At 39.7% G+C, this 18,173-nt stretch overlaps 1 protein-coding gene across 1 annotated transcript in view; it reads right to left on the bottom strand.

The window, feature by feature from the left end:
* MAD1L1 (mitotic arrest deficient 1 like 1) overlaps positions 1-18,173 on the bottom strand; it is an 882,417-nt gene that overhangs the window by 486,787 nt on the left and 377,457 nt on the right. The gene's annotated exons all lie outside the window — the stretch shown is intronic.

The raw sequence follows: 18,173 nt of genomic DNA, 5'->3' as shown, positions 1-18,173 counted from the left end.
CTTCCAGGTAATATGACCAACTAGAAGGTCAACTGGACTTCCAATCTCGTTTATTTCGATTATTCCAATAGCCTGCAGGCTGGTCTCCCTGCCACGCATCTCTTCCCCTTCCAGTCCATCCTCTACTCAGTTGCCAAAGTGATCTTCCTAAGCACAGGTCTGACTATGTCACACCCTCCATCACACATTTCCTAATTAATAAACTCCAGTAATTATCACTTGCAGGATTAAATTTCAAAAGCCTCTGTTTTGGCATTCAAAGCCCTTCATAACCTGCCCCTCCCACCTTTCCAGCCTTCTTATACTTTACCTCTCACCATTATGTTGCTGTTCTTCCCTCACTGTCAAAGAGGACAGTGACACCATGAAGATGATGTCTTGACTAGCAAGTGAATTAGATTTAAGTGAGGCAGAGATGTGCAAAGTCATCAGCCCCACTCTCTAGACCTTTGCATTCACCAAAGTTCAATGACAAGTCAAAAGTCCAGATAACAGGCGATGGCCCAAGATGCAGTGGGTGACCTTGGCCTTTCTAAATTAAAAGTCTTTCCCAGGTCTCAGTCTGTCTCAGGCAATGTCCTCTACCTAGTCCAGGTGATTATTGCCGCTACCTACTATGCCCCAGGTCACTTTCCTTCATTTCTCAAGAAGTTGAACACGTTGCTCCCAAGGATACCTTTATATTTCAAGGCTTCAAGAGACATATTGCTAATCCCTGGAACATCCAAAGCTCCTAGTCCTTCAACTCAACTCTCAGAGAGCTACTCTTTTATTCCCTGCCCCTCATCCTAACACAAGTTATACTTTGCTGAGATAAAATTTTGGGTTACACCAACCATCTGTCTTCTCTGGCCCTATTCCTTTCTTCTGAAGAAAGTCATACAACTATGTTGGCTACAAATTTTCATTAACTGATCTCAACTAGGCCCTCACGACTACAGTAGATTTCTATATTACCAGCACTTAAGACACTGCCTGACACAGAGTATGTACTTAATAATGCTTCTTAGTTGATTAACTGATAATGAAAAAAGTGATACATACCTTGACATCAAAAAGCTTTTATCAGAAAAGATGATATAGATAATAAGTATAGGAATAGGCACATATACATATGACAGATTCAAACTAGACATAAAAGATATACAAAAAAACCTTGGGGTAAGGGAAAGCATTAGCATTTAAAATAGGAAGGAAACACAGGAAAGACTTGATGTGGAAAGCTGAAGGAAAACCAGATATTCTAAGCAGTAGAGGTGAGAAGAAAGTCCATTTGAGGCATGAGGGACAGCCCTTGCAAAGGGATAGAGAAAGAAGATGGAAGGTCATGTGAAAAACAGCAAGAAGGTCAAAGTGGATGGATTCCAGAGTACACAAGAGGAGTAATGTGGTAATGTGGGAGCAGGTATTTGTGTGTATGTATTATATTATGTGTGTATATATGTATGTAATATTCTAAGTGGCTGAAAAGGGTCTTAAAGATAAAGCCTCGAGGCCACAGGTTCCCAACGCCTGCAGGCCTAACCTACCTTTATAGCTAGATTCTAGCCTAAATCCATGATTTAAAAAAAAAAAAAAAGACACTGAGGCACAGAGAGGAGAGGTATTTATCCAAGTGTCTGGTTAGAAACACAAGTTCCCAGTTCATAAAAAAAAGTCATGAAAATGTCTTCTAGATATCAAAAAACAGATATGTTAGCATATTTGTTTGGAATAACAATTCCTTGTATTCAACATAGACATCTCTGAGGTTTACTAGACACACAACTACAAAATTGGAAAACTTTTTCATAAAAACCTGCACACTTCTTTAGAAAAGGTAGATCAGTGTATATGAGGGCTTTGCTTCCCTCAAAGCTATCAAGCCTGAACTTCTCCTTCCCCCCCATTTTTTAACCTAACTTCATCTGTAAAATGAGAGGACTAAAAGAACTTCTAAGGCCTTTCCCAGTGCTAAAATCCTATGATTCCACTTTTTCCCCTAACCCTCTACACTCCCCTATTCTTCTTTTTTCATTTCAGAATAGGGTATTATTTTTCTTCAATAATACTTTACCACAACTTCACCATCCTAATGAGCAGGAACCCTTTTCACTTTTCAGAAGCCGTAAACCCTAATACGCACTAGGAAAACCCACTGGCTTCAAAAACTTTCCACCTGAGCTTCTCACCCAGGTATTTCAGGCAATATGAGAGACTGAGCATAAGGTTGATAGGGGAGAAAAGTCTCTGTGACAGTCAACTGAAGGCTTCATTATTAATGCTACTGAACTCAGACAGGCAACTCAAGTTTACAGTGAAATGGCACCCTGATGACAACTTTCCAGCACCAGCATCAGTTTCAAGAGAGCATCAATCTTCATAAAGAATGGCCTGCCCATCCAAGTGTCCTTGGATAAACAAACCTTTCTTTCAGGGTCAGAGAGATCATGTTCTAAGATAACTTCATCTTTCAAATGTTCTAGACAGATGCTAGGTCTTCAAAGCTCCTGTTTTTTATTGCCTCCCATATACTGCTTCATCTTTATGTTAATTTCCTCACTAAACTTTAGCCATGTAAATATATTGTCTTCCTCCTTTTCTCCCCCCCACCCCGTATCCCTCTCTCCCTCCCTTCCCCCCAGCCCCCCCGCCACCTGTGTGTGTGTGTCTGTCTGTCTCTGTTCCTTCCTCCCTCGTCTCCTCTCTCTCATAGCTAGAAGTATATAAGCTACTCAGTGCCCAATCTCACTAATGTAATCATCGAGGAACTTTTTCCAAGCTGGGCTGGTTTCCTCCTCCGTAGTCAATCAGATGGCTCCTTACTTCTGTTGACACTGGATTTAACGTGGATTGCCTTAGTTCACGGGCTCAGAGCTTCTGAATTCAAGGCACACCACCCTAAACCTCCCTGGTAGCTGAGATTGTAAGTCCCAACCCGTATTCTTCATCAAAGAAAAAAAGGCATATGACTGTACACCACCCAAATCAGATAACCATCACACATTAAGAAAGATAGTGACAAGGAGAAACACCTGTAGGAAACAAGCAACATGTGGAGGGTTCTGAAGATGTACCATGAGGGGATTAAAATGGAGAAACCGGGAATATGTAAAACAAGTCGAAGATTTGAGAGACATGATACTGTCTTCAAATAAAAGAAAGGCTATTGTGTGGAAGAGGGATAGTTTAGAATTGCAGAACTAGGAGCAATGAGGAAATAACAAAGAAGAAAGTCTAGGCTTGATAGAAATGAAAACTTGAAGACTTAGAAGAGGTTTACAAGTGAAATTGCTACCTCAGGAGGTAGTAAAGTCTGCATCCCAAAGTTATCTGTATCATAGCCTTTTTGTGGAGGCTGAATGACTATTTGTTTTTTGTTTGTTTTTGGTTGGGAGAATTCCAATTCTGAGAAAAAACATGACCAAAAAAACCCCTGTAAACATTCAATATTTATATCAATAATAATAACAACTATTGAATATAGAAAAAGTGGAGTAAGATGCCCCATCTATTTAGAGTTCATTTTGGGGAAGAAAAAAAATCCACCTTATATTTTCTTCCAGGAGAACTACAGAATCTTTTCCTGTCTCACTTATAATAGCCTCTTTCACCTCCTCTTATAATATTAGTCCAGTGGTTTCTTCTTTTTCCAATATCACTTAAATTCCAATTTCCTTTTCTTCAGTGAGGAAAGTTTTTGAAAAATGAAGATTCAGTCCACACATGAAAGGAACAACCATTTGTTGAGGAGACTGCTGTTCAAGTAGAAGTTAAATGTAATGAACAATAAAGCATTGGGTTAAGATCAGTCAACTGCATTTTTTTCAAAGCTATGAACAAATACTAAAGAACCACGATTCTCATTGTAAGTAATCTATGTTTATGCAGTAACAATAGAGGCTCAAAAGGGACTGTGACCTTGTTGGTGAGAGTACTCCCTTCACCACTATAAAATACAAGTTCAACATGTCTTCTCATACTCTGTGTATCATGTCCTGTGATGGATAGAGTTGACCTTAAGGGAAGGAAAACCTGGTTTCAAGCCTGGTCTTCAGAGAGAAAGGCTGCATGATCCAGGGCAAGTCACTTAATTGCTCAAGTACCCTGAAAAGCTCTTTAAGATGTTCAGTTGGTGGGGCAGCTAGGTGGTGCAGTGAGTAGAGCACCAGCCCTGGAGTCAGGAGGATTTGAGTTCAAATCCGGCCTCAAACACTTGACATATGTACTAGCTGTGTGACCTTGGGCAAGTCACTTAACCCCAATTGCCCTGCCAAAAAGCAAAAAAAAAAAAAAAAAAAAAAAAAAGATGTTCAGTTGTTGAAAAATAGATGCTGATCTGAAATAGTCAAGAAAATTTCTTCACAGAGACTTCCAAATACCAATGAAATCCCAGGCCAGTAACAAAACAAATGAAAAGATATGGTCCACACTGACGGTGAGAATGTGAAGGAACAAATAATCCATAATAACAGAGCGTATAATCCATAAAGGTAGATAATCCAAAAAGCAGTTGTCTGGTTTTGGATTATATCATTTGCTTCATTTTTATAGTGGGTATATCTTTTTCAAATTTTCTAAAGTTAGTATTAGCAACTGTCCAAATTTAATATTTTCATATTGGTTCTAAAAGAAATCAGTACATAAGCAACCTGGTTAATAGTCTGCTTCCCCACAATGACAAATGCTCCAGACTCACAAGTTGAATAATCTATCCACAAATCATCAGATCATTTTATGTAGTCAACTCTTGCTGTGGCTTTAAAAAAAATTAAATAATGACATTAGGTAGAAATATCTCTTTAGGAATCTGTCTTTGCCCAAAAATCTTCCTAAGCTCATTCATCTGTCATAACCCACGAAAAGAACAAGCACAATTATACACAATGAGAATCAATTACTCAGTGAGAGGTTAATGCACATCCAGCACTATTTTAAACATTATAGGGGGATACCAAAGAATCAAGAGATATGGCTCAACTCTACAAGAGCTTACATAATTTTTAGAGAGGAAAGATCCACATAAAACAATTACAGTATAATGTGAGACAGGAGTTGTGTAAGTACTAAATTCTCTGTTTTATAAGTGTCACAGAAATTCAGAACAGAAAGAGACAAATGAAAGCTACAGGAAAGGAGAAAAGCCTCCTGGATAAGGAGAATATGGGCTGAATTTTAAATATGCAGAAGGAGAGGAACAAGAAGCCATAACAGAAGACAGGATTCCAGGTAGCACAAAGAGCTTAAGTAAAGGCATGAAAGTAGAAAATGAGAAATTAAATTTTGCATGCTGTAATCATTAAATAAGTATTTTCAGATATTCTCTCATTTGATCCTCATAAGCCTATGAAGTAGAGAAGCAAAGTGTAATCTCCATTTTACAGGCAAGGCTCAAAATGACTTACCCAAGATTACACAGATAGAAAACAGTGAGCTAGGACTCTCAAGCCCATGTCCTTAGAATCCTGGTGCAGTGCTTTTTACATTACACCAAGCCTTTAAATCAAGATGCACACGGGAAAAAAAAAAAGAGGAGTCTAACCATACTGGAATGAAAGAGGAAAAAAAGGCATAATCACCATCCTTCATTATTCTTTGGAGGCATGGAAATATCGTCTTTTACAGAATGTAATGAAGTGTTATAGACATCACACTAGCCCTAGAGTGGCATGTGCAAGCTTGTTTGAGAAAGGTGAAGATCCAGTGTAATGAATAGGCAGAGACCAATAGGAGAGTAAAGTATCAAACTAACTAGTCCATCACTGACCACAGAGCCTATGCTCTGATGGGTGCATTTAGAAAAATATTGATTCCATTTGTCTCAGTCTGAAAAGACCAAGTGGCTAGATCATCAAATCTGACCCTGGGATTTATTACCACACAATACAAAAATGAGAAGAATACAAGGAACTCCCAGAATAGACACACTGGAAATGTCACAATTCTTGTCACAAGTCACATTCATGTCAATTCACTACATAACTGCACAGACTAGTGACCTAGGACATAAGACAAATGTGACATAGGTGACTACATGTATAAGGTCATGGGCATACATAAAAAATGGAACCTACCCTTGAGGAGACTGTTATTTAATCAAATGGATTTGTGATTGAGATGGAAGCTCCCTCCAATGACACAGACTGTAACCCAGGTGTGTAACTGCCAGTCCTGTGCCGCTCCCACCTGTATCTTTCCAAAAGTTCACAGGGAACCTTGCTTCTTTACGGACACTTTATGGACAGTCTACCGACAACTGAAGCACTGTCTGTGCACAAGTTATCCATCAATGGTGCACTGTCTCTCCACAGCACTGTCTGTGCACAAGTTATCCATCAATCTTGTCATGTGATGACCTACTTTTTGACTGGACACTTCTTTGACAATATCCTTTACACGTGTTTATAGTTGCTTTTGTTGTTGACTGTGGAAGCCCATTCACACTCGGAATGTGCCTCTCTATTGTCATAAGAGTGATATTCATGTTTAACTGTTCAGTAAGCACAGCACAGAACTGCATGACTTGTAAGACCCCAGGTAGAAGACTTATTAACAGTTTTCTTTCCTGCTACTCCAAGAGCCCTCTAATTTCTCTCCTTGCCACACAGTCTATCCCTATACAATACATCCTCCATCCAGCTACTGTGATTTTCTAAAAGCACAGGTGTGACCACAGCAGACCATAGCAGACTTACCTGACTCAATAAATTCCAATAGCTCCCTCGTGTCATTACAATCAAATATAAACTCAGTTGTTTGGCTTTTAGAGCCCTTCACAACCTGACCCAAACTCATTGCTGAAGACTTGTTCCTGGATCCTGTGGTCCAGTAAGACTGACCTTCTTGAAGTTCTTTACACGTGATTCTCCATCTTCGATCTCTGTGCTTTTGCACTGCCTGTCAGCATGCTTGGAATATATTCCCTCCTCACCTACATCACTTAGAATTCCTTGGTTCTTTCTAAACCAACCTCAAGGGTCACATTCTACATGACTCATTTTCAAGTCACTTGGTTACTATTACCCATACTCTCAAAATTACTAAATATTCAAGTGGATCTATAGTCTCATCAATTTGGGAGGTCCCCCAATGATGCAGATTGCACCCCACTGATGACTGCTCATCCCATGAAGTTCTCATCCATGTCCTCCTAAAAGTTCATCCCAGAGGATCTGAACAACACATTGGAAGCCTTTCTCACTTTTTCCAAATATTGCAAGGGCACCAGTAGGGCATTCTGGCTGTTTACCTATTTTCCCTGTCCCTCAACATATAACTGGACCATTTTTTCTTCCTATCATAATATTTCTTGATGACATCTTTTACTCCTGTTATTCTTTGGAGTGGTTCATCGATTATATGTTGTCTCCTGCTCATAACCATAATATATTTTCCCCTAAATTACACTGTATTTACATAGTATATACTTAAAATACGTATGTGCTATATTTTCTGACAAAATATAAGTTCTTTGAAAAAGAACTCTTTGATTTTGTTTTTGTTTGCATAGTATCCAGTATAATGGCTAACACAGAGGAGGTACTTAATAAATGCTTATGCACTGAAATACTGATTAATAATAAGACATTGTTTCTGGGAGAATTTTGGCATCATTAAAAGGGCTCTACAACTTCCTTCAGGGAGTTAAGTCTACTATCCTCCTCCTGTTCAGTTTTTATCCAGGAACCAATTTCCATTTGCATTATTTATAGAAGATATATAAGTATGATAATAGATGAGCTCTATTGGCCACCTATCCAACCTCATGTCACATTAAGATACCTGGCATCCTTATCCATCTGCTCTTTCTGTGTGGAAGGTTCAGTCAAACTCTTTTTAGTACTTAGAGGTCTTGCCAGGAAGCTTTGCAGTGTTTCCAAGGTACGAACATAATGTGCATTGCATCTACAAGGAAAAGGACTTAGAACACCTCACTGTCCAGAGCAAATCTTTATTCTCCTAAGAGTCTGCAACAGGTGAACTACATGATGGCACAATGCACAACCGGCAAGCATTTATTTTCAGGTTTCCATCATCTAAAAACAGCTGAACAAGGCTCTCTGTTGTTCTATCTTTAATTGAATCTTGAATAATTTTGTGTATATATGGCAGATAACTTTTTGGAAGGCAGCTTTTAGGGTGGCATTCTGCCTTACTGACACAAACACTTTCTTACTACATACAAAAATCACTGGTGGCTACGAGGCAAATGGATGCAGAAAAGCCCAGCTCTCCCACATATTTTCCAACAAAGTTCTAAGCCAGCAATAATTAAAATAACAGATGAAAAGGAGTACAAAGAAACAGCAATAACTTCTCCCTTGCTTCCCAGGATTGTACAAGACAAGGGGGTCAAATCAGGGAAAGGGAAGTTAGCATACACTTCAGTAAATGGCTTGCAGCTGGAAAGGACTCTGACATGCCAAGGAAGGCTGAAAGCAAGCCATATCCATAAGGCCTGGAGCTCACTAAGGTCCTGCAAGTTCCTAATCAGATACCGGTGATCTTGTGGGTTTGAGGCCTTCTAGAAGATCCTTTGAAACCTACTTCCACTAACCGAGGAGGCCTTTTCTCTTGATATGGCTCAGAGTTGAGGTGAGTACTGCCTGCCACTTTTTCTCCGTGCGATGACATGGCTCTGTCCTCCACTGCCCTTCCAATGGGCCATAGCCAAGTGGCTTCAAATCCCAATGATCAATGCTTTTACTGGTTGCCAACTCCCTGGCACACTGTCACTCAAAGCAATCAACATGGCAAAGAAACTGAAGCAAATACCATTGGGGAATTACACTGAGAAGAGAGAGGGATAAGGTACCAAGGGTCCTTGAAAGAATCCTGTGACCAGCACAATCTCCAGCATATAACCAGAACCTGACAAAGCCCCAGAAAAGGGCGAAACTAATTCTAGCTATGGTATTGTATAGAGAGAAGAACACACAGAATGATTAAGTTTAATACCCATAATGGGCCAGAAGGAAAGGACACAAAATTTAGGTATTATGGTAGAGGGAAGAAATATGGATTGGAAGTACTCTCTGCCCCGAAGCCCAATCTTACAGTTACTAGGTTCCTCACAGAACCTCCCATTTAAAGAAGAGGTACAGGTCAAAGCTCTTTTCATCCTTCTCCTAGCTGCATGGATTTTCTCTACCATCACCCCAAGCTAGGTATACTCCTCCCCGCCTTTTCTGACCCCATTTTGTGTTGTCTCTCCCGATTAGACTTAAGTTTCTTGTGAGCAAGGACAGCCTTTCTTTCTGCTTGCACCTATAACCCCAGGGCTTAGCACAGAGCAATGCACACTGTAAGCACTTAGTAAATGCTTACTGACTGACTGGCCAAACAGGGCCTGCCCACTGCGTGGAAGAAGGGTATGTCCCAGTCCAGAAGCATGTACTTGAGAAACGAGCAACCAGGAATCTCTCTCTCTCTCTCTCTCTCTCTCTCTCTCTCTCTCTGAAAACCATAAAGAAATGCTATGGATTAAGAGAAGGCCAAGAGGTAAACCCAGAAAAAAAGGAAGTTACTATACAAGAAGTACTAATAAAATCTTGAAGAAAAGAATGGCTTGTTCACAGGGGCCCCCAAAATAATGCAAAGGGTAAAAACTGAAAATAAATTAAAAGTAGAAAACTCCATGAAAATCACAATGAAACCAACAGAAATTAATGATTCAATGAAACAATAATAAATATTAGAATAGAGTCAAAAGTGAGTATTGGTTTTAAGTAACTATACTTATTTGTTATTTGATGGTTTTCCTAAATCCAATGGCCTTTATTCAATTCTCATCTTCCTTGACCTCCCAGAAGCCTTTGGGACTGCCTATCTCCCTCTACTCCTTAATATTCTCTTGTCTCTAGGGTCTGGACACCATTCTCTCTCTTCTGGTTGTCCTCCTACCATTCTGACTGATCTTCCTGAGTTTCCTTTGCTGGGTCTTCACCTATTAACCAACAAGGTTCTGTCCTGAACTCTCTCCTCTCAGCTTTCCATACTATTATTTAAATTGGTAATTTCATCAGCTCCCATGGATTCAATTATCATCTTTATGCTGATGAGTCTCAAATCTACTTGTTTAGCCTTAACCTTCCTGCCAACCTCCAGCCACACATCTCAAATTGTCTATTAGACATCTTGAACCAGACATCCTGTAGATAACTTAAACTCAAGTTGTCCAAAATCAGACTCCTTATCTTTTCCCCCAAAGACTCCCCAATTCCAAAAGTCACTATTTTTGTTGAGGGTACCACTATCCTTCCAATAACCCAGATATACAACCTCAGTGTCATCCCTGACTCTCTCTCTCTCTCTCTCTAATACATATCCAATCTATTGACAAGGTCTATCTATTTTACCTTCCCAAGAGCTCATCAATATATCCTCTTCTCTCCTCTGACAATGCCACAAACTTGGTACAATTCTTAATCTCCTATCACAAATATTACTGCAATAACCTGCTAACTGGTCTGGGTGTGAAAAATTTCTCCCCATCCCAGTTCTGTCATCAAAGTCATAATTCTAACCAAGGCACCACCCTATTCAGCAAACTCCAGTGGCTCCCTATCATATCCAGGATCAAATACCCTCTTGCTACCTTCTTAACCCCTCACAATCTGTCTTCTGACCTCAGCATTCCACCAAAATTTCTCTCCCCCAAGTTATCAATGATCTCTCAATTAGCAAATCCAATGGCTTTCTCTTTATCCTCTTTTTCCTCAGCCTCTCTATAGCTTTTGACACTGCTGATCACTCTCTTCTCCTTGATACTCTCTTCTCTCTAGTTTTTCTTGACAGCACACTCTCCTAGAGGGGACTGTAGTGCATAAGGAAAGATGAAATGATGAAATTATGATCAAAGAAAGGAATTTTGGAGTTCATGGTTGTGGAAATTAAATCTTTGTAGATAATGGCAAGATTAATGGTATGACTATTTCCATATGTAACTGAATTGGAGTGAGTGGGAACTGAAATTCTACACATGAGAACTGAGTTTAGCCACAAAGAAGAAAAGAGATATACTATGATAGCAGAGATTGAAGAGGAAACGTTGACATTTGTAGATAGCAGAGAAGGAATCAGTAAATAGGGAGAGACTGAAAATAAGTGATAGAGTGGAGATAAAAGAGGGACTAATCTATTATAGGAGATAGCACAGAATGGGATCACTCATGCAGGTAGAGGAATAAGGAACAAGGCTACTTCATGTGAGACTGGGGTAAGGGAGCAGAAAGTGGCACTAAGCACTTGAGCAACAGGATGAGGAAGAGGAGACCCAAGGGAGCTCATGATGGATGAGCATTATTTAGTGGTACCTACAAAATGAGCCAAGGTTCTCCACTGAGGGGGTGTGGGAAACCACGGAAGATCTGAGGAGGGATGAAAAGGTTTAGAAGAGTTACTGAAGTGAATGGCATAGTGAGATATACATATACATATATATATATATATATATATATATATGTAAGGGAGATATACATAATAGGATTGGCTAGCAGCAATAAGAATTAAATTGAGGTTGTATAACACAAATTTGTAGCAGACCCAGTCAGAACAGTTGTGAGATTGTCTCCATCTTTTAAAAACACATATGTAGGAGTGATGACAAGAACAAAGCAGTATTTTAGGAAGATTAAACTGGCAAGATAGCTGGATAAAGACCAGCAGTATACAAACAAAAAAATAACCATCAAAAAGGAGGAAAACTCTCAAGACCTGAAGGTAATGGTGAAACAGGTGACAGTCAGTTCTGACTCCAAACATCCTGGCTAGAACTCCTTCTCAAAAAGTCTTAAATGAGTTTGTTTTCTTAGGAATGACACTCTGATGTCAGTTTGAACTTTCTATTGACAGTACCCAGCAGAAGCCGAAGTACAAACACTTCATTGTGGAATAAGACTTGAGGCTGACTTCAAAACTGCTAATCCCAGCATACTCTAGCTCAATCCAAATGGAAACCTCTCAAGCTTAATTTGATTCACATTTCAAGGCAGCTTTTGAAACCTTTACATTTCTTTTTGTGAAAGCACTAGACTAGTAACTCATTATATTCTCCCCAGCCCTCCTCTTACCACTCCCCACCCCACCCAATTACAAATGAAGCCTTCAAAACCTAGAGCAAATGAAGCTTAGATGTCAGTTTCTATTATACATAAGAAAACAAATCTTGATCACACAACATGCTATAAGTATGAAAAAATAATTTTTAAATACAAGTCTGAGGAAAAAAGCATCTCAGGACATCAATTTCAAAGGGAATCTCTTTGTCCTCCAGGAATTGGCTATTTTCTGGGTACTCAAACCTCCTTAATTTTGACTAATTAGAAGGGAATAGGGTCTGGGTACTCAAACCTCCTTAATTTTGACTAATTAGAAGGGAATAGGGCAATCAATATTAACTGATGAAAGACAGACTTAAAATAATGTGTAAAGAAAGCCTTATTACATAGAATTGAGTAAACTCAGTAACTGCCAATAGATGGTTCTGATGCCTAGTGAGAACTTGCTTAGTCACCTCTGCTAAACAAGTAAGAAAATAAATCACACATTTCTTTAAAATTGTTAACTTTTACACAACTATGTAGAGCAGCTATATGGCTCAGCAGATAAAGTGCCAGGCCTGCAGCAAGGAAGACCTGAGTTCAAATCCAGCCTCAAACACTTACTACCTGTGTGATCCTTGGCAAGTCACTCCACCCTGTTTGCCTCTATTTCCTTGCCTGTAAAATGAGCTGAAAAAGAAAATGATAAACCACTCCAGCATCTTGCCAACAAAACCCCAAATGGGATCACAAAGAGTCAGACTCGACTGACGTGACTAAGCGAAAAAGACGACCACAATGTGTTCAGCTGCGCCCTACTCTGTGACCCCACAGAGCACACACACTGTCCATGAGGTTTTCTTGGAAGATATCCTGGAGTGGTTGGCCATTTCCTTTTCCAGTGAGTTAAGAAGCAAACAGAGGTTAAGTGAGTTGCCTAGGATCACACAGCTATGAAGCGTCTTAGGCTATATTTAAACTGAGGTGTTCCTGGCTATGGGCTCAACGCTATCCACTGAGCCACCTAGCTGCCCGCTCTAGCTGCCTCTAAAGCAGTATGCAGTATAGGAGAATGAGTTATATAGCATAGTTTCCAGATGCATTAGATTTCTTGGGAAATGAAATGTAACTTTTAGGTATTAAAACTTTTATTTTTACTTTAACATGGTTTAAGGTGTTTGGATCGTGTGTGTGTGTGTGTGTGTGTGTGTGTGTGTGTGTGTGTTTTAATGTATTACAGTCATCTCTGAGGGGAGAGGGAGAGAGCATACATAGATCCTAATTAAACCAATCTTGAGGAATAAGAATCATCATCATAAACATAAGCTAACATCTTATCCTAAAAAAATTATGCCAATGCAGATGTAAAAATATTTACTAATACATGCAATGCCACCATCCTCCCCAGTCCACTAGGCTATCATAATATTTCTTTTCTTTCTTCCTTCACATGCATCACTACTTTGCACTACCTCCCCCAATGTTTTTCACCATCTTGGTTCTTTTACAAACTGCCAATGTATCCTGCTACCAGATGCCTCTTTCTGCTTTCTACTATCTTGTTTCTTAATTCATTTAATAATAATAGCTGATATTTAAATAATGATGAAGGTTAAAAAGCACTTGACATTAATTATCTGATTTGTTACTCAAAACAACCTTGAGTGGCAGATAGTACAAATACTATTATCTTCATTTTACATCTGAGGAAACAGAAGAGCTTATAGGCTGATACTTCTCAAGATTAGTAGGTGGAAAAGCTGGACACTGAACCCAGATGTTCTGACTTTCCATATATTTACAGTACACCATGATGTTAACAGTACAAGGGTTATTTTAAAAGGGGGGGGCAGTTAGGTGGCATACTGTATAGACCACCAGTCTTGGAGTCAGGAGGACTTGAGTTCAAAAACGGTCTCAGACACTTACTAGCTAGCTGGGTGACCCTGGGCAAAGTCACTTAAACCCAATTAATTAAAAAAAAAAAACCAGAGTCAATTATCATGGCAAAAAACAAGGGAAAGAATCAATCTGTCAGTAATTTATTAGGCACTTGTTCTGTGGTTGGCATTTTGCTAAGGAGTGGAAGAGATAATGAGGCAAAAATAGGGCCAATGCCCACAAAATGCTTATATTCTATTGAGGGAAAGAGGTTAAGAGAAGAACATGGCTCCTGAGAAGGAGAAAGAGTGGTAGAATTACAAAAAGATATGAGTTCAAATTCCATCTTTGACAGTCACTGGTTATGTGACTGTGGATAAGTCAGTTCGCTGCAGCTGTAAAATGGCCTAACAGAACCTATAAGTCTTACTTCCCAGAATTGTTAAGTGTATCTCAAAGGATCATCAAAAGTGTAAGGTAAAACAGCTGCATACATGTCAGCTATTACTTAGATATGACCAAAGTAATTTACTATCTTCATTCCTTATCTGTTCTTTTCAATATTTTAAGCCACACTTCAACTACTACAATTTTAAGAGAGGTTTAGTGGGAAAAATCATCAGTTCTGGAGTCAGTAAGATCTGAATTCAAATTCCAGCTGTGTGACTTCAGGCAAGTCGGTAACCTATTTGCCCCAGTTTCCTCTACTATAAAATTGAGATAATCATAGAACCCACTTTCAGGGCAATTTTGAGGATCAGATGAGATAAGATTTGTAAAAATACAGTCGTTCTGTCAATAAACATTTAGTAAGCACCTATTATCTGCCAAGTATCTTGCTAAATGCTGGAGACACAAAGAAAGGAATGACAGTCCCTGCCCTCAAGGAACTCACAATCAAGTGAGGTAGATAACATGTAAGCAACTATGAACAAAACAAGGTATTTTCAGGATACATAGGAAATAATTAATGGAGAGAAAGCAGGGAAGACTTCCTATAGAGGACTAGAAAGGTAGGAGGGAGCTGGGTTATGAAGAGCTTTGAAAACCAAACAGAGGATTTTGTGATTGATCCTAGAGATGAAAGGGAGGCATTGGACCTTACTGAGTAAGAGAATGACATAGCTGGATCTGCGCCTCAAGAAAATCACTTTGGGAGCTGAATGAAGAAGGATGGGCTGGAGTGGTGAGGGACTCAGGACAGGCAGACTAAGCACAGGCTTATAGACCAAAGCATGAAGTAACATTGGCCTCTACCAGTATCACAGGAGAGAAGGGAACAGAGTCAAAAGATGCTGCAAAAATGAAATTAGCAGATCTTAGCAACAGACAGAATATGGGGAATGAGAAATAGAAAAGTAGGAAGACAGGCAAGGGTTAGGGGGAAGTATAATGAATTAAGTTTTGGACAGGTTGTATTTAAGATGTCTACTGGACATCCAGTTTGAAATGTCTGAAAGGTAGCTGCAGACTAGAAAATGGAGGTCAGCAGAGAGATTAGGGGTATAGAGGTATATTTGAAAACCATCAGCATAGAAATAAGAAGTAAATCCATAGGAGCTAATGAGAGTTCTAAGTTAAATGGTAAAGAGGGAGAAGAAAAAAGGGCTCAGAACAGAGCCTTCCTTATATGGCTCACCCATGGTAAGTGGGTGTAAACTAAATGAGGATCCAGCAAAGTTGACTGTGGAGAGATAAGTCAGATGGGAGAACCAGTTGAGAGTGCTGTTCTAAAGAAAAGACTTCCAAGAAGGGGATCAACACCGTTCCAGGCTGCAGAGAAGTCAAGAAGAATGAGGAATGAGAGAAGGTCACTAGATTTGGCCATTAAGATCATGGAGGGAGCAATTTCAAGTTGAATGACGAGGTGTTCAGAAGCTAGATTGTAGGGAGTTAAGGAGAGAGTGAGAGGAGAAGTGAAGGCACTTATTACAGACAGCCTTCTCAAGGAATCTAGCCTTGGGCTTAGTTATTAAAGTGAGTGCCCAGCTAGTAAGGCTCTCAGCACAGTGTCCTGCACATAGTAGGTGCTAAGTAAATGATTATTACTATTACTATTATTAATTACTCAGCAGTTGGAAAACATTTGATAAATAGGATGTTTTCCTGGTCAAAAGGCTTAGTCTCTTAAGTAAATAATCTCTTTCTTATTTCCTTTATGCCATTCTTTTCAGAAACCCTACCACCTTAATCTCAGTCATACTATTCTCTCCCAGAAAAACCCTTCTTCACAAAGACAGTGATGGTAAATGATAACCAAGTAAAGGTAAATGCCAGTCACAGCAAGAGAGGAAATTTCTGCTCTCTTCATACTGTCTGATTCAACAGACCTTTACCCTTACTGCCAGCTGTAGAGGAATGTATCTTTTCTCCTCATGTCTCCAGACTGATCAGTTTCCCACTGATTCACTGTTCTAATGCCTAGGATGTGACTGTTCTCTCTCGGCAGTGGTCCCACCTGTACATTTTAGCTAGAGGGGGTGGAAAGGATGCAGAGGCAGAATGAGCATGCTGTTCTATATTTCTCACCAGGCAAGTTATGTTCATGCAATTTCAACTTCCTGATAAAAGCTCTACAACACTTATTGTAAAAAAGAGTGAGAATCAATTGAAATTTCCTGAAGCAATATTACTTAGATTTCATGCTGCTCTATTACAAATTCCATTTCATTTATTTTACTTGTATAATGCACTCTCCCAGTATCCCTTCTGAGCCAGCGTTAACCATCCTAATATCAGCAACTCACACTTCCTTGGCTAATGGTATAGATGCCACATTAGCTGGTCAACATTCCTGGGGACAGTTCTGAGCTACAGCAATAAATAAGTTGCTAGCCACTTATGAAAAGATCTCTGCCTTCAAGAGACCCACCACCTCAGGTAGTAAGACATAAATGTCACACTCCTACAGAAAAGCTACACACACACACACACACACACACACACACACACACACACACACACAAATAAATCTTCACAGAACTACTACATAAATACATCATACTTTATCGATTGTTGATAGGATTTGCATTAGATATAGCAAGGGAATGAAATTACTAGAGATTTTGAGACATAGGAACCTTTAATTTACTTGCTGAATCTGAGAGAATTTCTTGCCCAATCCAGTTCAACATTTATTCAATGTTTGCTTTCTAGGAATGGGTAAAGGGGCAACAATTCATTTGTCCTCTCCCTGGGTCACACCACAAATGCAGGGCTGTTCAACTGTGGGCACCATGCTTTAGGAAGGCCATCAATAACCTGCAGACTATTCAGAGAGCAGCATTCGGGAGGAGAAAGGGCCTTCACTGTGTGCCACAGAAGGGATGGTGTATGTTAGTGTGAAGGAGAGATGATGGGGGGAATGCATAAAAAGTGCGAAGGGCTGGCACTTGGTGGGGAAATTATGCTTGTTCTACTTGTCACCAGAAACTATATCTAAGGGACTTCTGGCAAAGACGGCTGCCTCAACCCAGAAGCAAACAGTTCAGCTCGCTCTAACCTAATCCAACCAAAACCTGAAATTGACATCAGATTAAACAATTATCAAGAAACCTACAGTAAGTCACTTCATCTAACCAAAGAACTAGATGCAAAAAATCGGCCAGAAGCCCAGAGGTAAGGAAGAAGGAGCATGCCAGCAAAGCTAATTAGCACAGCAAAAAATAGTTCGGCCTGCTGGTAGAGGCAGCCACAGGCCAGAGAAGCCCACAGTCCCCAAGACTCAAGAGGGCCCCCTTGAGAGAGCAGAAAAGTATTCAGCAAGCCACAAGACAGAGGTCTTAGAAGGCCACAAGGAATGGCAAGGACAAGTGTAAAGACAGTGAGCATGGGAAAGGACCGGCCCGAGGGAACCTAGGCCTGTAAACTGTCCTGAAAAGTCAGACAGGGCCTTGAAGGCCCAGAGCTCTGAACTTCATGCATGAGAGGAAGTGGGGGGAGGGCTTCATCCCAAGAGGTTTAACAAGTACGATAATATTTTAATTATGCTTTCTTTAATGGAGTCTAAGTGTCAAGCTCAGTTCCAAAAAGCTTTTTAATGAGGCTGAGAATGGAAAACACTATGACTGTTGGCACATAAAAGAAGCACTATTAATGTTTCAAGTTTTTTTTCTTCCTCACTAAAAACCATTTTCCTTATGTTTCAATTGATATTTTCTTGACTTCTGACTTCTACAATGAGTCCATGAGTATTATACTGTAAAATACAGTACAAGATTTTAAATATTTGCTTTGTGAACTCATTTTCCTTGGACATTTCTAAAAGTTCCT

The sequence above is a fragment of the Trichosurus vulpecula genome, chromosome 1, assembly GCF_011100635.1.
Source record: "Trichosurus vulpecula isolate mTriVul1 chromosome 1, mTriVul1.pri, whole genome shotgun sequence".
Classification (NCBI taxonomy): domain Eukaryota; kingdom Metazoa; phylum Chordata; class Mammalia; order Diprotodontia; family Phalangeridae; genus Trichosurus; species Trichosurus vulpecula.
This window is presented reverse-complemented; position numbering and strand designations above follow the sequence as displayed.